Raw genomic sequence first — 24,931 nt, 5'->3', positions numbered from 1 at the left:
GGTTATAAGTTTCCTTTACATGGTCTTACTTATTGTTGTTTTTTTTTTGAGTTGGAGTCTCACTCTGCCGCCTAGACTGGAGTGCAGTGGCCGCTCCTGGCCACCGCAGCCTTGACCTGCTGGGCTGGGCTCCGGCGATCCTTCTGCCTCAGCCTTCTGAGTAGCTGGAACTACAGGCGCGCGCTACCACGCCTGGCTGATTTTTTTTATTTATTGTAGAGACGAGGTCTTGCCAAGTTTCCCAGGTTAGTCTCGAACCCACGGGCTCAGGCAATCCACTCACCTCGGCCTCCCATAGCGCAGGATTACAGGCTAAGCCACCGAGTCCGGCTACTTATTGTTTTTTAAATAAAAGGCTGAAATTTATTAATCAGGAAATCTTTAAAAACTTATAACTATAGAACAGAAAGTATTAGAAAACTTTGCATGCATTAGTCTAAAGATAATTTTCATAAAAATATTTGCCTTACTTACATATGCCAAGTTGCAGTGAAAACTGAATTCCTTGCTGTAGATTTTGGTAAAATATTACTATAGAGTCACTGGACAGGATAAAAGGCTACAGGAAAATATTGCATATATATTTTTGCTTCACTTATGATGATAGTTTTTATTGCATTTTATCTATATTTTAGAATGCACACAATTGTAGAGGCAGAAATGGGATAATCCCCGTGTCCTATCTTAAGGGTCATGGCTGACACTCCTACAATAGGCAGGTTAACAAGAGAAAAGCACAACACACTTATTTAATCATATGTTCCCAGGTCTCAGACTTCCCAGGAAGTTTCATAGCCCAAAAACTGTTTTGGTGAGTTGTCTCACGATCCACGGGATCAGACACTCAGTCCCCAGAAAGGACAAGTTCATTAAACAGGTAGCAGTTGCTTCTCAGTTCAGGCGGGGGTGGGAGTCAGGCCTCTGCAGAGTGTGAGCAGTCAGACATTTAACGTGAGGACGTTCTACAGAAACAAAAGAAAAGCCAAGGCTAATGGTTAGAAACAACTACACAGCCCAGAGTTTTTTTGAGTCTAGAGAGCAGCTGGTGGAGAAGACCTTGAAGCTGAGCTCAAAGCCTCTTCACGTAGAACGAGAGCACACAGAGGCGTCTGACAGAGTTTCCTGATTTGTAGTTTGCATCGGGTGAACTTTCTGCATAGTCCATCCAAAAACAGGCACAAAAATTATTTATACATAAGCTGACATGGTGATTTCTCTGAAAGGATACCAAATTGTCCAGCTTCAGCTTTATAGCGCTTCAGGAAAATAGTTTTAATTTTAAAGATCTTGAGCCAAGAGGGTGGGAAAAAATTGGAAACACTATGAAAAGCCACAGCCAGATATCGGAGAAAATTAAAAATTTAGGATTCAGTCTGGATAACAAAAAAGAACTCAAAAACAATGGACAGGGATGGTTTTTAATAACAGGGGTACCAGAACTTTGTTTCTGAAACGTATTTCCTTTCCAGCCCCTCCATTTATTACTGAAGATATTTCTAGCAAGCCTAATATGTTTGCAAAATCAGTTTGGACTCATTAACTTGGACTGATTATCTGCATAAAATGCAATAAAGTGATTGCTTACCATATAGGTTCTTTTTAAGTTGACATTGCTGGAACTTTTTATGAGGGATCTCAGATTAGACTTTTGAAATCCTTCTGGGGCTTAGGAGCCAAGCCAAGGTTTGTCTCAACCTCACACTGCGTCTGTGACACCGGGACATATTGGGTGCATTCCTCTCTTCTTGAGGTTTCCAATATATCCTAAGGTTCCCAGACCTGTTGGAAGGCAGCATTCTTTACTTACCACAAGGCTAGAGAGCATGGAAGGGAACGGTGTAGACAAGATACCAGGCCAGTTTTTCCAAGGGGCTTCTTCTTGTCTCTGTACAAGCCAACCTCAGTCTCTCAAAGCAGTCTGGTAATATCTGAAAATATGACATTTCCGTTACAACCTTGGTAAAATGACCAGTGATTCCAATTGCCCAGTTACAAGAAGAACAGATTCTTGTTGAATTTATGCAAATAACTACATTACTATGAAATAAGATACTCACAAATAGGTTTCAAATTTTGGAGGGATCAAGTATCAAAAGGTAAATGTTTTAATTATGCTCCTACATATGAGGGTGACCCCAAACGAAAATCAGAATTAGTTCACCAAATTGCTGTAAAGCTATAAATAGCTCAAAAGAAAAAAGTTTCCTTAACTTTAGATAACCAAAAAAAAAAAAAAAGAATCAACAATATTTCAAACAAAAGTGATTAAAAATTATATTCCTTCATCAATCCTGTCTCATGTCATTAATTCTTACTTTGCTTGACATAGGTTAGCAATTTGATGATTCTGCTTTTTTTTCATGAAAGTTCTGGAATTTTTATCCAGTCCAATGATGGAGAAGTTATCAAATATTGGTATTTAGAAGTTCTTTTCAGTGTTTTTTCCATAAATTTTACTGAAGAAAAAGCAAATTTTGAAATGTAACTGATTATAAAATGCTTTTAGAATGAGTACCTGAATCAAGTAATTAACAGTAAAAAATACAACTTAAAATGGTCATGAAGATGCAATTTACTAGAAAATTTGCTTTTTCTCTGTGGTCTACAGTAATTTAGCATAATGGCCATAATGACTGATAACATATATCAAGACAGAATTTTATATCAAGAGAGAAATTTTAGCAATTTTAAACAATTTTAAAATACAGATAAGGGAGACCCAAAACAACAACTGGAAATATTTGTTAAAAGGTGGGCCCTCTGTAGTTCAGGCTTCCTCCACTAGGTAACTGTTCTAGGAATCCATCAGCCTCAGGGTACCAGTTAGTGTTGTTGTAAGATGCTGTGTTCTGTCTACTTCAGTGAATATTTTTTTGGAGATTGTCTCAATGCATTTGCCCATTTCATGATGGGTCATTTATGAGTGCAACTGCCCACATTGCGCTGAGTGTTCAGCAGTTTTCATCAAAAATGGTCTGGACCCCGTGCCCCACCCTCCCTATTTACCTGATCTCACCCCGAGCGACTTTTTTTTCCCTAGATGAAAAAGCCCTCTGAGGCCGGGCTCCATGGCTCAGCCTATAATCCCACACTTTGGGAGGCCCAGGTGAGTGCATTGCCTGAGCCCGCGAGCTTGAGACCCACCTGGGCAACTTGGCGAGTCCTTGTCTCTACAATAAATCAAAAAAATTAGTCAGGCGTGGTAGCACACGCCTGTAGTTCCAGCTACTTGGAAGGCTGAGGCAGAAGGATCGCTGGTGCCCAGCAGGTCGAGGCTGCTGTGGCCGGGAGCATGCCACTGCATTCCAGTCTGGGTGACAGTGTGAGACTCCAACTCAAAAAAAAAAAAATGAAATAAATAATAAAATAAATAAATAAATAAATAAATAAATAAAAGAAAAAATCGTCAAAGGGAAAAATTTTGCTGATGTGGAAGAGGTGAAAAAAAAAGCAGTAGAAGCATTAAAACTAGTCAGAACTGACTAGTTCAAAAACTGTTTCAAACAGTGCAAAAATGTATTGCATTAAACGGAGAAGGATTTGAAGTTGACTGCAATTTTAATCATGTAAGAATAAATAAGCAAAGATGGTGACAGGACAGGTCGGACTGTGAGAGTCTCTGCAAAAGCCAGTGTCCATAAAGACTCTCTGCATGAATAGGCGTGTGCTGGTGAGTGAGTGAAAGTTCGTCTGAGGGGGGACTCGGGTTCATGCACCTGGGGTGCCCTCTGAGGGTGACTGCAAGCCCCCATCGCCCTGAGATTGGAGTGCGGGTGTGCAAGATCGCAGGACACTCCTGAGAAGAGCCTGCCACATCCAGCTGATCCTCTTCACCTGGTGCCTGGCCCACACCATCACCTCTTATAGCAGATCAGCTGGAGCCCTGGATCTGATCAGTGGAGAGAGAGGATCGGGGAGAGCCAGAGAGGTGCCCCATGCCCGGTGAGGAGACCCCGACCACAGCTATTTTCCCTAGCCCGGGGCCAGGCAGAGATCTGCATTGCCCTACCCAGCTCCACCCAGCCTCCAACCTGGTACCCAAGATCATCTCATCAAACTCGGAGAGACGGACGCCCTTCCCCCATGCTGGATCAGACACAGACAAGTCAGATCTGAGGAGCAGACTTAACAGGCAGCAAGTTGGGTGAGGACAGATCTGATCCACCCTCCTTACAGAGCAGGCCTGGGACATCTGAACCACACTGAGAGCAGCCCTATCAGCCGGCACTGAGAGCAGAGGGGAGGGGTTAGAGATCAGAGCTGAAAGGACGTTGGACTTATAGGAACGACTTCCGAGTAAGTTTGGTTCCTTGTTGTCATTTTTTGTCTGTTTGTTTTGCTCATTTTTGTTTGCTTTTTGTTTTAGCTTTTTTCTCTCTTTCTGTTTTTGATACTATTTTCGTACTTGCTTTGTTTCTGTTAGTTTACTGATTTTTTTCCTTTAGGCTTCCTGTTTGTGTATGGGAAGAGTACATCAGTAGGGAGGTTTTTGTTGGTTTGCATGTTTGTATGATTGTCTGTATGTTTTAGTTTTTTTTTGCTCTTTTCTTTGTGTCTCTTTTCACTTGTTAGTTGGTACATCTATCTGTTTTACCTCTTACTCCTCTCTCTCTATCTTCCTATAACCCACCCTTCCTTTTTCCATTCTTTTCCTTTTTCTTACCTAATTGTGCTTTCAGGGAGCAAAACCTATATGGCAATGCATGGACAGATTGTAAGGCAGTGGGAAGTGGGTCCCAGGTTGCCCTCACACCTGTCAGTGGATACAGGGATCTACAGATAGATTCTGAATCACAGTCCCCCAATTAAATCTCAAAACTGCAAAAAGTACAGCCCCCAACCCACAGTCCAGTTTCAAAATTGAACAAAGCCAGAGGATCCACATAAGAAAGAATAGGAGATTGAGCAAACAGAAGTACAAGCAACCGCCCCATCCCTGAAAAACAGAATTAAGAGGGGAAAAAAAGTGTGTGTTGGGGGAAACCTACACAAATGAAGAAAAACCAAAAGAAGAATATAGGTCTCACACAGACTCCTGGAAGGTCAGAAACTGAGAAAACAGACTTTAGAATGCAAACAACGAAGAACCCCCAGAATGACTGGTCTCAAGCCACAAACCCAGATATCAAGATATTAATAAAGAGAATAAATAGAATTGAGGAGAGACAAGAGGAAAGAATGAGGGAGTTGATAGCTGAGATAACAGCAGTAAGGAATACTGTGAATGAAATAAATAACAAACTGACAAGCATGGAAAGCAGAATTAGCCAAGCAGAGGAAAGAATCTCAGAGATGGAGGAGCAAAATATAGAACTAACTCAAACTGTCAAAAACATAGAAAAGGAGTTTAAAAAGACAGAACAAAACCTTCGAGAGATGAGCGATTACTTCAAGAGGTCAAATCTCAGAGTAATTGAACTTCCTGAGGCAGAAAGAGAGACAGAGACCACCCTGGAACAAACATTCCATGAAATTATTCAAGAAAACTTCTCTCATCTCATCAGTGATACAACCATTCAGACACAAGAAATTCAGAGACAATGAATGAGAAGACCAACTCCTAGACACATAGTGATTCACTTACACAAAGTAGGTATAAAAGAAAAAAATCCTAAAAGCAGCAAGAGAAAAAGATCAGACTACCTACTGGAGAAGACCAATTAGAATAGCAGCAGATTTATCTACAGAAACACTCCAGGCTGGGAGAGCTTGAAGTCAAATTTAAAATTGCTCAAAGATAAACAATTTCAACCAAGAATAATCTACCCAACTAAGCTAAGCTTCATCAGTGATGGAGAATTAAAATCTTTACCAGATATTCAATCACTGAGAACTTAAGCTGCCTCCAGACCAGCTCTACAAGATTCACTTAAGAAAGCATTAAACACAGAAGAAAGGAGAAAAAGTATGACAACGTTCTTCACAAGAGTGCAGGAAAAAGATTGAAAGCACACATGAGCAGGGCTTGGTGGCTCAGCCTGTAATCCCAGCACTTTGAGAAGCCAAGGTGAGTGAATTGCCTGAGCCCGTGGGTTCAAGACCATCCCAGACAACTTGGCGAGACCTTATCTCTACAATAAAAAAAAAATTAGCCAGGTGTGGTAGTGTACACCTTTAGTTCCAGCTACTTGGAAGGCTGGGGCAGAAGGATTGCTGGAGCTCAGCAGGTCGATGCTGGGGTGTCCATGAGCAGAGCATGCCACTGCACTTCAACCTTGAAGACAGAGTTAGACTCCAACTCCAAAAAAAAAAAATGTGAATGGACTAAATGCACCACTGAAAAGACACAGAATGGCAAAATGGATAAAATATCACAAGGCAACAATATATTGTCTCCAAGAGACTCATCTCACCAAAGGACACTCCCAGACTCAAAGTAAGAGTATGGGAAGCAAAATTTCAGGCTAACGGAATACAAAAGAAAGCAGGAGTTGCAATTTTAATATCAGACAAAATATCCTTTAACCGATCAAAAATTAAAAAAGATACAGAAGGTCACTACATAATGATAAAAGGCTCAATCCTTCAATAGGAAATATCCATCCTAAACATATATGCACCCAACATAGGAGCACCATCTTTCATAAAACAGCTTCTCGGAAAACTTAAAAAAGATATTGACTCTAACACTCTCATAGCTGGGAATTTTAATACCCCACTCACAACCCTAGACAGATCATCAAGACAAAAAATCAGCAAAGAGATCCAGAAACTCAATGTGACTCTTGACCAAATGGACTTAATTGATACCTACAGAACACTCCACCCAACGTCCACAGACTATACAGTCTACTCATCACTACATGGAACATACTCTAAGATCAACCACATCCTTGGCCAGAAATCAAGCATAAACAAATTTCATAATATTGAAATTCTACCACGCACCTTCTCAGACCACAGTGGAATAAAAACAAACATCAATACCAACAAAGCTCCCCCAAGTACCACAAAGACATGAACACTAAACAGTATGATGCTAAGCAACTCCTGGGTCAACACTGAAATCAAAACAGAGATAGAAAGATACCTGAAAGCAAATGAAAAGGAAGAAACATCTTACCAAAACCTCTGGGATGCTATGAAAGCAGTAGTAAGAGGGGAACTCTCACAGCTACAAACATACATGAAGAAATTGGAAAAATCACAAGTTAACAGCCTAACAAGTCACCTAAGGAAATTGGAAAAGCAAGATCACCAAAGTCCTAACTTCAGCAGAAGAATCCAGATTACCAAAATAAAAGCTCAAATCCGGGACATAGAAGACAAAAGATAATACTGAAAGATCAATGAAGCAAAATGCTGGTTCTTTAAAAGGATAAGCAAGATTGATGGTCCCCTTGCTAGACTGACCAAGAAAAAGAGAGAAAAATCCAGATAAACACAATCAGAAATACAAAAGATGAAGTCACAACTGACTCTGAAGAAACACAAAAAGTCAGCCGGGCTCGGTGGCTCAGCCTGTAATCCCGCACCTTGGGAGGCTGAGATGAGTGGATTGCCTGAGCCTGCGGGTTCGAGACCCGCCTGGGCAACTTGGCGAGACCTCATCTCTACAATAAATCAATAAATTAGCAGGGCGTGGTAGCGCATGCCTGTAGTTGGAAGGCTGGGGCAGAAGGATCGCCGGAGTCCAGCAGGTCAAGGCTGTGGTGGCCGGGACCGGCTACTACACTTCCAGTCTGGGAGACAGAATGAGACCCCAACTCAAAAAAAAAAAAAGAAATACAAAAAGTCATCAGAGACTCCTATGTACACTTGTAGGGAAACAAACTTGAAAACCTAAAGGAAATGGAGGACTTTCTGACATCAAACAACCTCTCTAGGTTGAAACAAGGGGAAATTGAGACCAATAACAATCCAGGAAATTAACTATGTCATAAGAAAACTACCGACTGGGCTCAGTGGCTCAGTCCTAATCCCAGCACTTTGAGAGGCCTAGGCAAGTGGATTGTCTGAGTCAGTGGGTTCAAGAACAGCCCAGGAAACTTAGCGAGACTTCATCTCTACAATAAATCAAAAATTAGTTGGGTGTGGTAGCGCATGCCTACAGTTCTGGCTACTTGGAAGGTTGAAGTGGAAAGATGCTGTAGCCCAGTAGGTCGTTACTGGGGTGGCCATGAGTGTGCCACTGCACTCCAGCCTGGGAGATAGAGTGAGACTCCAACTCAAAAAAGAAAAGAAAAGAAAAAGAAAGCTACCTATAAAAAAAGCCCTGGACCAGATGGCTTTCCTGCAGAATTCTACAAGGCATACAAGGGAGAAACTGATACCAATCTTATTGAAAGTATTCCAGGTGATTGAGAAAGATGGAACTCTCCCCAAATCATTTTATGAAGCTAACATCACATTGATACCCAAGCCAGGTAAAGATCCAACAAAGAAAGAGAATGACAGGCCGATATTCTTGATGAACATAGATGTTAAAATTCTCAACAAGATCCTAGCAAACCGGATTCAACAGCACATCTCAAAAATCACCCATCATGACCAAGTAGGCTTCATTCCTGGGATTCAGGGCTGGTTCAACACTTGTAAGACCATAAATGTAATGAAATGCATCAACAGACGTAAAAACAAAAGCCACATGACTATATCATTAGATGCAGAAAAAGTTTTTGATAAAATCCAGCACCCCTTCTTGATAAAAACCCTCAAACATCTAGGCATAGATGGAACATATCTCAAAATAGTGAGAGCCATCTACAAGAAACCAATCACCAGAATACTGCTAAACAGACAGAAATTGGAACCATTTCCCCTGAAAACTGGAACAAGACAAGGATGCCCACTCTCACCCTTCCTGATCAACATAGTTTTGGGAGTTCTAACTAGAGCAATCAGAGAAGAGAAGGTGATCAGGATTATCCAGATGGGAACAGAGGAAGCCAAGTTATCCCTCTTTGCAGACGACCTGATTCTATACCTCAAAAACCCAGAGAGAATCTGTCAAAATCCTCCTTGCACTGATAAAGAACTTTGGCAACGTCTCAGGGTATAAAATAAATGTGCAAAAGACAAGGGCATTTCTATATACCAATAACAAACAAGCAGAAACCACACACAAAAAATGAAAAGAACTCGGAATCTTCCTAACCAGAGATGCTAAAGACCTTTAAAATGAAAACTACAAAACACCACTCAAAGTAATCAAAGATGACACAAACAAGTGGAAAAATATTCCATGCTCATGGATTGGAAGAATCAACATTGTTAAGATGTCCCTTCTACCTAAGGCAATCTACAGATTTAACACAATACCCATCAAATTACCAGTAACATTCTTCTCAGACCTGGAAACAGCAACATAGAAATTCATATGGAAACATAAATGACCACAAATAGTCAAATCAATCCTCAGCAAAACAAAAACAAAAACAAAGCAGGAGGTATCACACTACCAGACTTTAAACTTTATTATAAAGCTACAATAATCAAAATAGCCTGGTATTGGTACAAGAACAGGCATATAGACCAATGGAACAGAATTGAAATTCCAGAAGCAAAACCTCAATTTCTCAACCAACTCATCTTCGACAAAGCCTCCACCACCAACCACTGGGGAGAGGAGAACCTATTCAGTAAATGGTGCTGGGAAAACTGGCTGACCACATGCAGAAGACTAAAATAAGACGCCTACCTATTCCCATACACAAAAATCAACTCTAAATGGATCAGAGACCTAACTGTAAAACCTCAAACTATAAGAACCTTAGAATGCAGGAGACACCCTTATGGAAATTGGAATTGGCAACCAATTCCTGACCAAAACCCCAAGTGGCCATACCATAAGAGATAAGGCAGACAAGAGGGACTTCATCAAACTGATGAGCTTCTGCCAAACAAAGTAAACCATCAAGAGAACAGGAAGACAGCCTACAGAGTGAGAAAAAATATTTGCCAACTGTATGTCTGACAAAGGCTTAACATCTAAGATCTATAAAGAAAAAAACAAACAGCCCCATTACAAAGTGGGCAAAAGTTATGAGTAGACAGTTCTCAAAAGAAGACATATGAACAGCCAACAGATTCATGAAAAAATGCTCAGCCTCACTATTCATCAAAGAAATGCAAATTAAAACTACACCAAGATACCACCTAACTCCTGTCAGAATGGCCATGATCAGTAACTCAAAAAATGACAGATGCTGGAGAAGATGCGGTGAGATGGGGACATTTCTACACTGTTGGTGGGAGTGCAAACTAGTACAGCCTCTGAGGAAAATAGTGTGACGTTCCTAAAAGTTCTAAAAATCAACCTTCCATATGACCCCACAGACCCCCTACTAGGAATATATCCAGAACAACTCAAATCACTCTATAAAAAAGATACCTGCACACGTATGTTTATCACAGCTTTGTTCACAGTAGCAAGAACATGGAACCAACTGTGCTGCCCATCAAAAGAGGACTGGATAAAAAAATGTGGTACATATGCACAGTGGAATATTACACAGCCATAAAGAAGAACAAAATCATGAACTCTGCAGCAACCTGGATGGACTTAGAGTCTATAATACTGATTAATCTTTCACAGAATCAAATAACTGAGTATCATATGTTCTCACTAATAAGTGAACCTTGAACCACTATCGTAATACCATAAAAAAAGGATTGACAGTAGCGGGAAACTACAGGGGGGTTGGGGAGTGGGGTGGGGAGGTGGGATTGGCAGTACTGGGAATCTGCCTGGGGAAGGTGGGGCACACCTCATCAACAAGGGTAGCTGCATAATGGATATTTGTATACCTAACCCTGAATTGTACCCCACATCTTTAAAATAAAAAAATTGAAAGTTAAAAAAAGAATAAACAATTTTTTAATAAGTAAATTCTATTTTTAGCCCCCCCCGCATTATTAACGCATCCATACAAATTTCAAAACATTTAGATATAATTTCTTATTTGAAAATGCTTCCCATATAATTGAACGTATCGCATGAGCCTAAGTTTATCATCTTTCTTTCTGATGCTGTAAGTGCTTCTGAAACATCCCAAAGTTAGTTTGAGGTAAAAAAAGGTCTTAATTTTGTATTTGAAATTTGATTTGGGGAAGCCTGTCAAATATGTCAAGGGTTTAAGATACTGATCACTGATAAAGAGTTGAGTCAATTTTCTAAATAATCAAAAGACCTAATAAAGACAAGATAAGGCACACAGAATCTGTTTCTCTCCTCTCCTCCTTTTTTTTTTTTTGCTTTTTTGCAGTTTACTCAGAGGAGAACACATTATTTTTTCCTACCTTATTAATATCACACAGAAATTTTTTTAAAAAGAGAAAACCAAATTCTACCTTTGCATCAATGTATTATTAATAATAAAGCTAATTTTGATAAACTTTATAAAAATTTGTCTGATTTTGGTCAGCTTTGACCACATAAAATTTTAATAAAACTTACATAGTTTTATAATTTTTTATTTTAAGTATTTTATATCTCTTCTGTTTTATCTATATCATTTTCTATTTCTTAATTTTGAAATAACTTTTAAACTAACTCTAAACTAAAAAAAATTATTTTTATAATAAAACGAAAACGTATCTTCATTATTTACATCTTACTGTCTTTGTATATCCTGTATATAGAATTGTTTCTCTAATACCTAGAAGTTTTAATTACATATATTAATTAGAATTTTAATCTTTATATAAATCAGCATTTATAGTCTAACACTATTTTATAATTTTTAGAAAAATATATTTTTTTCAATCTTTATGCTTAATTAACAAATCTAGGCATATCTACCTTTTTAAATAACATAAATACAAGATGCCAATATTTAAACTTATGTTTAAGAATTAATGTTTCAGTAATTTAACTTATTTAGAAACGACTCAGAAATTTCATGATTATCTATTACTTGATTTAACATATTATGACATTAATATTTTCAATTACTAAAAAGATTTTACTATGACAAGTTTATTTATAAATGTTTATACCATTCACATTTACCCAATTTAGTCATTCTTAACAATTACATTCAAATTGCTCATGGAATATGATTTAAGTTACTTTTGAAAAAGCAAAGCCATGTTAATTCTACATCGGCCAGCCTTGATTTAACCATGGTCTCTAAGACACTGGACACAGGATGGGATCATATTGGGCTTGGTCCTGTCTTGTGGCTATGTGGCCTGAGTGTTATGGATACAGTCATGTTCCAGGCTTTCACATGGCCACTTTTCCAGATCCCAGGATCCAGAGGCTCAAACTAAAGGTAAAAGCTCACAGCAAGTTGAGCGCAAGGTGTTGAGAAGCCCAGCCACCAGTCCTCAGCTTTAGCTCACAGACCAATTAAGCAAGTATCCAAAGTATCACAGAAGCAGAGAAAACCAAAAGTTAAACATTTTTGAAACTTTTACTTTTAGGACTAATATATATTAAGTACTTAAGCAATTCATTTTTACTGTGCATCTTGTTCTTAGGTTGCATTTTTAGTTTAATAATGTAAAAGCATCTAGCAGCGACAGCACAGGCCTGTCTGACTAGCAAAACCAGGCCAAAAAGTATGCAGACAATTCTGAAGTCGTTTCTATTTTTATTTCACCAGTAGCTTTAAAACTAGCTTTATTTGCCAAGATTATCTCAGATCACATAAATTAAAAAACATCTGAATTAGTTTTATTTTATTTTATTTTCCCAGAGAGAGCTTAGGACACATTGCCTATTAGCAGAGACTAAGAGCCTCCAGAAATTTTTTCAATGCAGGGGCCTAAATTTTAGGTCTGAATATTTTTACAGCTCATCTGGGTGGATAAAGCACTCATTTCTGCTAAAACTGAATTTTTTCTTATTTGTTCTTGAGTTTTTTCTCTGAAAAGTGCCTATAAACTCTGGCCCTGCCCTGACAGATCAATCAAGGTCGCCACTCTCTCAGAGTGCCCTAAGTAGGGGACAAATTGGGGTTAAGCGTGTCACTTAGACACAGAGGAAAAGTTGATGGTGGATGCCTAGGAAATATGCAATGACAGGGATTTATTAAAGGGTTTTATGAGAAAACTGACGGATGAGCCTAGGAGTAAATTGAGTTTGTTCAAAAGAGCCGACTGGATGACAGAAAGCCATATTTTTTAGATAAGTCTGGGTAGACGGGTGGCTTTTTCGTTTAGTTTTCGTTTCTTCATAAGATTACAGAGTTTATTAGCCGCAACAAATACAGCTAGAAATGCACTTGCAGCTTCTGGTGCCTAAGACTCAGGCATGCGAGAGGCAGGTGCAGCCAGCAGGCAGAGCACCTGCTTGGCCAGAAGTCAAGGGTCATGTTTTTATATTGAATCCGGTTTCTTCCAGAGCTGACAAAATGTCAGGGGGCTGGACTGAGCAAAGATCACTTGTGACCTCGCTGCCAGGTATCCCCTGTGGCTGGTGAGCAAGCCAAACAAGCCAGTGAGCTTTGTGACCAGCCTACCCTGATGGGTAGCCTCCAAATGCCTAAGCGGTGTCCATGTCAAGTTGTAGCTTCTGCTCTGAGATCCCCTAACAATATCAGCCAATTATTTTTCTTGTATCAAATTGCCATTTACTGTCAGTTTCTGTTGGACTCAGCCAGAGGGTTGAGGTTTTACTTACCTAAATGTGCAAAGAAACAGAGGATAAAAAGCTGGAGTTTGCCCCAGAAGTAATAACCATTCATGGCAACTGTGGTCAGTTACTTTAAAAAGTCCAGCTCTAACTGGGCTCGGTGGCTCAGTCTGTAATCCCCGTGCTTTGGGAGGCCGAGGTGAGTGGATTGCCTAAGCCCACGGGTTCAAGACTCGCCTGGGCAACTTGGCGAGCCCTCATCTCTACAATAAATCAAAAAAATTAGCCTGGTGTGGTAGCGCGTGCCTGTAGTTCCAGCTACTTGGAAGGCTGAGGCGGAAGGATCACCAGATCCCCAGCAGGTCGAGGCTGCGGTGGCTGGGAGCGGCCACTGCACTCCAGTCTGGGTGACAGAGTGAGACTCCAACTCAAAAAAAAAAAGTCCAGCTCTTGTCAGTGACTCCTTAGTTACTATACAGCCAAAGGTCAAGGGTTTGCTTATGGTATAAAGTCACCCTTGGCATCCCCAGAGTCAAAGAGATCAGGGAGCTCAATGCGAAAGAGAGCAGAGGAACCTGCATTTGAGAGGAACTACCCATGACTCTTTCATGAAGAAGACAGGGGATCCCCAAAAGGGGATCAGTGGCACCTTTCCTGCGCTCCTCAAGGGGTGCTAGATGTCATCCTTCGTTCTCTCCATGTGGCAGCCAGAACTCTGATGTTTCCAAGGAAGAAGCAGAATCCGATAGAGGGAACAGATGCCTTAACACATTATTGGCTGAACCTTAACTTTTGATTAAGCAATGGAGTGCTTTAAAAAAAATCTTTTCAAATATCTTATAAGATTTCAGCACAAACTATTGCTTATTTTATTTTCATTGAAACCTAAAATATCTACCAAGGGATTTAGAACCAAAGCCAATAAACCTTCTATGACTTAAGAGCACACAAGGTGTCTCCAAAAAATGCAAAGAAGCAGTTCTTACAAGTCCCAGAGACACCCCAGAGAAAAACACAAAAACAAAAACAAAGAGACTTAGACAACTTTTTGAGAGGTGGCAACAGTCAGTACAATAGCTACAAATGGCATGTAACCCAAGTTTCTGACTGGCCATATCCTTTTAATAGGGCCCTCAAATTTTCAGCTAGCAGGCCATACAATCAGATCTGATAATCCACCCACCCCACAGGCAGCAAGCCAAGACAACTTCTCCAGCACAAGATGAGACGAAAAGAAAAATGACAATGGCTGTCTGTGGAAGAAAAAGAATCAATAGCAAGTGGATATCACAAAACCAAATTTACCCAAGAATCACATCCAAATTACTTTCTCCTGCCAACCTGAATTTGGAAAGGAAGGAATAGAGATAAATTTTACCTTCCTTTCTCAGACAGGCATGGCAGGTAGAGATGCAGGAGAACTGACTTCGTTAAAAGTCTTACCTTTTTTTTTTCACTTTTTGTCTGTTGTCCCCTTACCTCATCTTTAAGTTTTGGAGTGAGTCAGGTGCCTCGGCCAGTTTATGTCATCATCAAACTGTAGGATGGACGAGAAACTGCAGAGGCAACAAGGGGAGGAAAGGAAAGAAGATAATCCCTCTCCTCCCTTTCGTAAGGGTCCCAGCCAATGCCCCTATAACAAAGACAAGCTAACGAGAGAAACGCATAACACATTTACTTAATCATAGTTTTTATGTGACCTGAGAGCCTTCGGATTGAAGTCCCAAAGACACAGGAAAAATTATCTGCAGTTGATGCTTGACCAATGTAGGGGTTAGCAGAGCCAACCCGCTTGCAGCTGAAATCCACACATAACTTCTGACTCTCCCAAAACTTAACTGCCAATAGCCTGTTGTTGACCTGAAGCATTCCTGATTAGACAAACTAGATAACACAAATTTTGTGTTCTTACAGTGAAGTAAGCGAAAGGAAAGCAAATGTTACGAGAAAATCGTGAGGAAGAGAAAATAGACTTACTATCCATTAAGTGGAAGTGGATCATCATAAAGTTCTTCATGCTGCGTAGCTGAGGAGAAAGCGGAGGGGTAGATCTTGCTGTCTTGGAGGTGGCAGAGGCGAAGGACATCTGCTCACAAGCAGACCCACAAGGTTCAAACCCGTATTGTTCAGGGGCCGACTGTATTTTTAGGGTTAGCTCAGTGAAATACGGGCAACCGTGTAGAAGTCAAATTGGACCAAAGGGGCGGGTTCTAACGTGGGTAGACGAAGGGGAAGGCCCCGCAAGGCCTAGGTGTTGAGACCTTCTGGGCTGCCTGTACAGCAGTCCTTCCTCCCAGGTGGGGACAGGCCCTCTCTGGAAGGGGTCCTCATTTCTTTATGGCCAGCTTGTAGGCAAACAGGCGGGCGAGGTAGCGTGATTCTTCTAGGTCTTATGGCTGGCTTTGGGGAAGATGGGTCTGGTCTCTCTGACCTGCCTTGGGGAAGAGAGGTTCCAGTTTCTGTGGCCTCGGGGGAGAATGAGGGGCGAGGGACAGGAGGGCGGGAGAAGATCAGAGAGACTTTGCTTTGGAGGCTGCTTCTCGGGCCTTCCCTTCGGGGTATCTTTTCCTGAACCTCAACAAAACGCGTATGATCAAGCGGCCGGCTTTCAATGTTGCCATGAAGACTTCCCTGATGGGTGATGATATCACCTGCAAGAACGAAAAGTGAAGTGTTGGACTTAATCATCTCACAGTCAGAGATCTCTGTGCGGTCGTTGGTGGAAAACAGCCTCAGGAGAAGGGGCTGGCTGTTACTTAATTGGCACTGGAATATTCCAGGCGCGCATTTTCATTCCATGGTCATATTTCAGACGAATGGTGAAACTAAGCAGAAGTCAAGGGTGCCACACGGACCGTCGGTGTCGGGAAATGAAGATGGGTGTCGCCAGATCTGACAGGCCAGCAAAGCAACTGCCACACTTGACTGAGCAAGGTTCTTACACATTTGAAGAAGAAAAACAGAATTCCTTGATTACAGAGATAGTCAGGGCACGGGTGCCTCGGTAAAAATCTCATACCCAGATGTGATTTTGATAATGACACCAAGAGAATGTGACCTTGTGCCCCGATTCTTGTGTGTGTGTGTGCGTGTGTGTGTGTGCGTGCGTGCGTGTGCGCGTGCGTGCACGTGTGCGCGCGTGATGAAGATGAGCTAGTAGTTACACGCTGGCAGAAACAACCGTGCCGATTTGCGTGTAAAATCTCAGCTATTGGGGTTTTGTGTCAGAATGGTTTAAAGCTAGGATGGAAAAATGAAACCAGAGTAGACACCTTGCTTCCTTGGGTCCCACGTCGTGTCAACAGAAACAAATACAAAAGCAAAACAAAGTCTGAAGAGCTGGTATCGTTTCTATAAGCTGATAGTTGATGTAATCTGCGTTTTTACTCATCTTGTCTTGCTTTTCAAAATGTTAATATTAAGCCCATATTTCTATTCTGGTTTGTAGCCTTTCAATAGACTTGCTAATTCTAATGTAATAATACCACCTATTTTGAATGAGGCTAGCACTGATTCCACCCTGGCTTGCAAGTGCTCTCATTTTTCTACCGGTATCACTCTCCTAAACGGGACAGAGGATGCTAGATAATGGAAGGTGTCACCACGAGACACCAATATAGGCGATATAGCCAGACATGCATTTTGAAAATAATATAAAAAGGGCCTCCCACACCGTCGAGTTATCCATTCTCCGCCTTGAACTTCTTTTCCCAACACGCCTCACAACGTCTTCAGCAGCCTTTCCTGACCATCCTGACTTCCACCTCGGGACTGGTTCTCCCACAGAAAGTCTTCTCCTTGGGGCTCCTTCTTGGGGGCTCCAACTCTCTTGTCACCATCCCTAGCCAATTCTCTGACTCAGCCTTTCTCCAGAACTCGCGGTCGTGCTCATGTCAGTGGTTCTCAACGTAGACCGTGTTTTCAGTCACTTGGAGTGTTTGAATCCATGTGTGGGCTCCACTCCACAGCTCTTAAGTCAGAATCCTGGGGGCCTAGGGACTATTTAAACGTTCCCCATTTCCCCCCAGAGCACAGCTAAGGTTAAAATCCTTGCTCTGGAGCAGACTTTCTCAACCCTGGCACTCTTGGCTTAATGCCACCCCCTGTTTGAGAACTGCCACTCCGCAGCTGGACCACAGTCAGAGAGAAAGGGCTTTCCTTTCCTTTTTTTAAACAACAAAACTGGAGTTCTGCAGGAGAGCAACAAGGAAGACTCAGTGACTTCGTCAGAGGCTCATACCTTTCAGGACGTGTGAGTCACAGCCTAGACGGAGTCAACTGTGGATGAGAAGGCTGACCCTGGCCACTTGTAAGGGGCCACCACTCAGGAAGCAGGCCCAGCCTCAGTGACTTAAAGGAGAGGCATTCCATGTGGGAAGTCAGCTAGCTTGAAGCAGGTGGTGTTGGGTGTTTTACATGCGGTAGCAGACGTGGCATGACAGGGACATGGCGCACAGCCGTGGCGTTTCCCAAAGCAGGAGATCCTCATATGTCTCACTGCCTTGGTCCGGGGCTACAATGCAGGAAGCAAATCACCACAACGAACTGTGTACCAGTTAGGGATTGCTTTAACTATGGAACAGATAATGTGGAGGCGTTAATAGGCCGGGGGTGACCGTCCTCACATAACAAAGAACTCCAATAGGCAATCCAAAGCTTGTGTAACTGTGCAAGTTTTGGCAAGGCCCAGAGTCTTTCTACCTGCCTTCCCTGCCATCCTCACGCTTAGTTCTTATCCTTGTGATTGCAAGTTGTCTGCTACCTCCAGGCATCACATTCACATTCTGGACTGGAAAGAGCCACACGGGTTAAGGGCTAAGGGCCGAGAGCCAAAAGCTAACAGGCTTTCTTCTAAAAAAAGGAAGTGAAAGTCTTTAGGTCTTCTTCAAAGAAATGCAATTGCATCTGACTGGTCAGAATTCTGCTGTAGAGCCTCCAGCTTCAAGAGAGGCTAGGAGATGGATTATTTTAGCTGGACTATTTTAGCTGCATCCATTGCCATTTTGGGGGAAAAAAACCCAAACCCATAATAGTAGTATAGAAAAATGGAGAGCAATAATGGGGGCTGGGCAGAGTCTGCAGCAAGGGATTCTGAAACCTAATTTTGTAATCTGGGAAAGAGTAATTCCAAAGAATTCAGAGAAATAGCCCAGGCAGTAGACATGAGAAGTGAGAAATTACCCTGTAAGCAAGCCAGGCATCTGTTTCACTCAGGAGGGTTTATATATGCTCTCCTGGGTGGTGGGCCAATTTTGTGGCACAGTCAACACAAAACCTGAAAATCGACCCAAGTAACTACTTCACAGAGCTGGCAATCAGTTACTCTGCCTGGCATGGGGAAAGTCAGGGCAGAGAATGAGTAAAACCTGGCTTGTGTGCAACAGGATGCAGTTAGTAATGTACTGTTCATTTTGTCAAAGCCTGAACAAAGAAACTGGTACAAGATTCAGATTTTTCTGATATTTTAAGGTTCCAGACCTCCTGGGGTTAATTTTATTTTCAAATCGCACGCGTACCAGTTTTGTAAAGTCTTAGTCTAAAAACATAAAGAGTTTAAAAATACCACTTGGTATGTAGTTGGCATTAAGATTCATTTGTTCTACTCGAATTTTATCTTTTGCTGGTAAACCACAACATGGCTGTGAAGCCTTGGAAAGTGTGTTTCTCTGTGTCTGTGCTTATTAAATGCAATAGCAGAGAGGCTGGATTTTAGCTAGTGACTAGTGGGATCTCATTTTATGAGAAAGATGTTTATATTTCACAATTGTGCAATCTGTGACATACTTATTTGTTTGTATGCACCCCCCTTTAATCTTCTACAATTGTAATATTGAGGCTATCATGTCTATTGATCCAGGATTCTTTCAATATTTCAAATTGTAAATTATGTGCTCAAAGAGAGCACATAAATTATACTAGATTCAGAAGATGTTTCCAGTAACCTATTTTTATCATAAAGAGTGTGATTTTTATTTGTACAACGTATATGTTGTTGATGCTTCATGCAAAGGCATTATTATCTTTTAGGCCCTCATCAGCAGTGATCACAATTATTTCAATATGAAGCTGTGGTTATCAGTTATAATTTGATTACAAGGACTGATGTGGCAGGGGTGACTAATTTTCCCCTTGAAATTGATGAATTCATGATCACGTGGTCTGCCTAACCCACTACAGTGTGAGATCCACTCATGTGCTCAACATACTCATGACCACGTGGTCTGCCTAACCACTACATTGTCAGAGCCACTTGTGCTAACTATCCTCATGATCACGTGGTCTACCTACCCACTGTCAAATCCACTCATGTGCTCCCATCCATATGATCACGTGGTCTGCCTGCCCATTGCAATGTCATATCCTGTTGGGAGCCGGCCACGGAGGCCCACTGAGCGTTAGGGATCAGGGAGGGCCGTGGACCCCGAGACCACTAGGACGTGTTCGGGAGCTGTAGACCCCATTTCCCTCCCCCTTCTGCCATGCAGCACAAACAACCTAAAGGAACTCTGCTGGCCTAAGCTGAAGGCTCTGTGACTGTGACAGGCATAGCTCACTCTAGAAACCCATTGTTCCTGTTTCCCATAAACTGTGGTTTCGGCTTAGGTATTAGATATAATTCAAATTCAGGTCACATTTGGGAGCCTTTTATACAGTACAAGCTTCTTTATAAGATTTAAAAGAATATTTGTAGAATTAGTATATACTTATGGAGAGCTGTTTTCAGCTTTTCAATGGTATAGATGATTATCAAGAGTTATTATAAATGGCCCAGCACAGAGTTTGGGCTGGGTCACATTCCTGAGAGCCCCGCGCGTACTTTGGACTGGGCTGCATTCTTTTAGGCCAGCTTTAGCTACAGTTAGTGTAAGATCTTTTTTCTACGTATTATAGAAATTGAATTTATTTTATTCATAGAAGGTATCGTAGAATAGGTCGTGCTACGTCAAGGAATCATATTAGTTCAAGCATAATCAATCAATCATGATATTTTTAGGTTTAATAAGAATATAGTTAACTTTAGAAATTTCATTGTCTCCATTTTCTACTATCGTGGTTTTGGCCTTAGTACATTTACAGTTTATATTTGGGTTTTAGAAGCTTTGCTGCTGCTAATCAGCTTTATATATTAGAATTAGGAATTGGAAACTTTCATAGAAATTAGGATAGATATATAGGACTTTAGAATAGCCATTTTGTTAAGAGATTGTAGTCTATTGTTCCAAAAGGTGGCCCACCGTGAACCTTGGACTGGGCCATATTCTGTAGAGCCCAGTATGATCTTTGGACTGGGCCACATTCTTTAGGAATTGGCTTAAGCTATAACTAAGAGCTTCTGTAGCATTGTGTAAGTAGTATTAGCATAGAATAGAAAGGCAATAAAGTTTAAGTTAGTCATCATGGGTTTTGTGTGAGCTCTGGAAGTTATTGATTATCAGAGCATCATTAGGCTAGTAAGGATTGTTGCACTGCTTTTGAAGAGCATTAACTAGCAAAGGGAACAATAAGACAATCTTGGGGTTTGTCCCTCCTCACACCTAAGCATCTGGTGACTGGGGAATGCCCCTCCTGCACCTGGCTTTGTGTTCATGTGAAAGACTTGTGAGACTGCTTGTGTAAAATTTGGGGATAAATACCTGCTGTAACTTTCAATAAATGGCTTCTGCTCATTTCACTGATTAGTTGTCCACTTTCTTTCTTTCTCTTTCTTCCTCTTTATATCCATCTTTCTTTCTTTTAATATCTGTCCCTACAGATTTGCCAATGCCACCACATCTTCCAAGGGACTCCCCAAAACTTGTAGGGGCTGGCCCCCCGCAATATCCACTCTTATGCTCACCACCCTCATGATCACGTGGTCTACCTACCCACTACGGTGTCAGTTTGACTCACGTGCTCATCATCCTCACGATCACGTGGTCTACTGAACCCACTGCAAGGTCAGATCCTCTCATATGCTCACCATCCACATGATCACGTGGTCTGCCTAACTCACTACAGTATCAGAGCCACTCTCATGCTCACCCCTGTCATGGTCATGTGGTCTACCTACCCACTACCATGTCAGATCCAGTCATGTGCTCACCATCTTCATGATCACATGATCTTCCTACCCAATACAGTGCCAGATCCACTCACACGCTTGCCATCCGCTTGATCACGTGGTCTACATAACCCACTACAATTTCAGTTCCACTCAGGCACTCACCATTCTCACGATCGCACCGTCTATCTACCCACTACATTGTTGGGTCCACTCGTGAGCTCACATCTTCATAATCATGCAGTCTACCTAACCCACTGCAATGTCAGATCCACGCATGTGCTCACCATCCTCATAATCACGTGGTCTACCTACACACTACAACGTCAGATTCATTCACATGTTCCCCGTCTTCAGGATCACATGGTCTTCCAAGCCCATGCTCTTGTCAGATCTACTCATGTGGTCACCATCCTCATGCTGCCATCATTACTGTTCCACTCTGTCTTCCAAGGTTATTCTCACAGCCTTCCCATCTTGCTCCAGATAGCTTCACCTCCATCTAACTTGATCTCCTGTCCCTACATTCCATAGGATGGTCCTTCCTGAGGACCATGATGACATCTTGCTCTGTACTCAGATCCCTCAATGGCCTATTACCTATACCTGTGTTCTTTAAAAAAAAAACCTGTTTTTTAAAATATACCATGTGACAGAATGTTGAAAGAAATATGTATATTCTCAAATATTATAAAGTTGCTAAGATTTATTCTCTTAAGTTTAAATGGTTATGTATAGCAAATAAAGTGGCTTTCAAATTAAACCTCTTTGAAATGCATCACTCTTTCGAACACATCTAAAGTAACCTGACACACTGCTATGCTATGCCTCACCATTCACTAAGGCAACATGTCTTTGCTGCTGAGACATTTTTATATAATTTCCTCTTCTTCTTCTTGAAATCATTAGGGAATTACAGACTCTTGCTGTCATATATTTTTATACTTGGAAGTCCTTTATTAATCACTGTGATATATATCTTTTCAGCAAAAATATATGTAAATTCAAAATCTTTTTTTCCTGTATTCATAAATTTCTAACTATTAAATTATTTCTCCAGAATGCAGTTAGCATCATAATTACTATTAATACAAATTACATAAAAACAACATAAATATATAATAAGTTGTAACAGTTATTGAGTATAAAATATGCATATTTTATTAGAGATATAAATTTTAATGATACCAATAGGCATTTTCCTCCCTAATTAGTGATTATTTATCTGTGGATGAAAAATACTTCTTAAATGAGTCAAAGTTCTACATAAATTCTATCTTATTTTTAATTTTTAATGGTATTTATAGTTAAAACTTTTTTCACTTAAAAAAAATTAGCTGTAGTTTAGTTAAATCAATATTGTGAAATTCTTCAACCTCCTTCAAATTGCACACCAAAATTGTAAATGAAAGCAGAAAGATGTGCAGGCTGCCTGCAGGCTAATGAGTCTTGAATGAAGACACTCTGACAACTTGTCATTTCACATTGTCTCTCTGTTCTCCTGTCAGTGATGTGGATGTTAGATTCTTTGACTCTCTGTGTCACCTCGAGGCCATGGATGTCCTGCCTGTGTGGATCACCCAGCCCTGAGCTGTACTGCATTTGAGATTTTAAGCCAGAACAAGTTATTGCCATAGCATCTCAAACACGAGAACACTAACCACTGTACCTTGAAAAAGATTGCCTTCTTGAATGATGTTTCCTTGTGTGTTCATATCGTTGTGAGGATTAAATCTGCTAGTGCCCTTTAGCAGAGTGTCCAGTGCTTAATGAGAATTAGCCACTATGACTAGTAAGCCCAGGGATCCGAAGTACCTGCCTGTCACTACCATACTAGTGCTAGGTAATTAACAAAATTGGAGAAAGAGGACCCCAGGTAATCTGACTTATTTCTTGAAATTCAGAAAAATGAACATTTATTGCTGTCTTCACGTTCCTTTTATTTATTTAATGTTTAAGTTTTGTTGAAGAAACACAATTTAAAATTCACCAGTCAAGAATTTTTAAGTGTACAGTTCATGGTGTTAACTACAGTCACCTGCTTTATAACACCTCTCTGGACCATCTTGTAGAACGGACGTGCTATTCCTATGGAACAACAGCTCCTGAATTTTCCCACCTCTGGACCCTGGCAACAACCAATCTCCTCTTTGTTTGTAAATTACCCAGCCTCAGGTATTCCCTGACAGCCACACAAAAGGACTAAGACAATGATGCAGCTCTAAATACTTAGATTCCGTGGCTTCCAGCCAGCAGAAAATGACTACATTGCCATATAAAGAGAAGACCAAAGTGTTAACTGATTATTTTCTTCATAACAATGGCCTCCAAATTTAGTAATATCAGCAAAAGAGATGAATATCTGCCTCTGATAGATAATTCATCACTTTAATTTTGTCACATGTTTAAAACTATGTGTTCCTCAAATAATATAGTAATTACAAATACTACTTGGGGGCAACCCGGTCTCTGAAGCCCTCTGCAAAGGAGATCTGCAGTGGGTCTCTGACTCTCGCCCCAGGGGGCTGTGGACCCCAACATCGCAGCCTGCTCTTCATAGGGAGCTCGGCCGTTGCCACTGCTGGGGCATCGCAACGGACTGGACAGTCACTGTGGAGCACACGGTGCCGCTGCCGCCGCCGCCGCAGCCCCCCCCACCGCCACCGCTGCCGCTGCCGCCGCCACTGCCGCGGCCTCCGTGATGGCCGTAGCACATCACACCACCTGGGCCCGAGGCGATCCACATCAAACCCCTTCAGGGAAGATCTGCTGGGATCGCTGCCACCTCTCCTGCGACCGAGATTGTCCTGCACGCCACCGTAAAGCTCCTGTTGCCTGCCCCGTGGCAGGCAGCCATCTTGTTCCTGTCCGGCCCCAACCCCTCTGGGGCGAGCAGCTGAGATAGCACCACCTGCTGGCGATTCAAGGTAACAACACCAAAACGGGAGAAACAAGCTTGAAAAAGACATAGACCAGAGGGCTGAACGGAGGGTGAGCTGAACTGTCCTTCACAGCAGACCAGGGGCAACTGACCCTAACTGCAAACTAATTTACCAGCTTGAAAAGAAGACTAGAAATCAGACCTGAAAGGACATTGGACTTACGAAATGTCTCGGAGTGTGCTTCATTGATTCTGTTAGTTTAATGACTTAATTCTATTCCTACTGTATTGTTCCCTTTTTTCTTTTTTCCTTTTCCTTTTCTTCTCTCTGTAAACCGTATCTTTGTATAGAGGAACAGCACACTAACAAGGTGGTTGGTTAGCTTGTATGTTAGCATCACTATATGTTTTATTTTTTATTTTTTGTATGAGAGTTGGTTCGTCTGTAGCTGTGGTATATTGTTTTTATCTGTTTCAGTATAGACCT

The sequence above is a fragment of the Carlito syrichta genome, unplaced genomic scaffold (assembly GCF_000164805.1).
Source record: "Carlito syrichta isolate Samal-C Ts95f unplaced genomic scaffold, Tarsius_syrichta-2.0.1 Scaffold313410, whole genome shotgun sequence".
NCBI lineage: Eukaryota > Metazoa > Chordata > Mammalia > Primates > Tarsiidae > Carlito > Carlito syrichta.
This window is presented reverse-complemented; position numbering follows the sequence as displayed.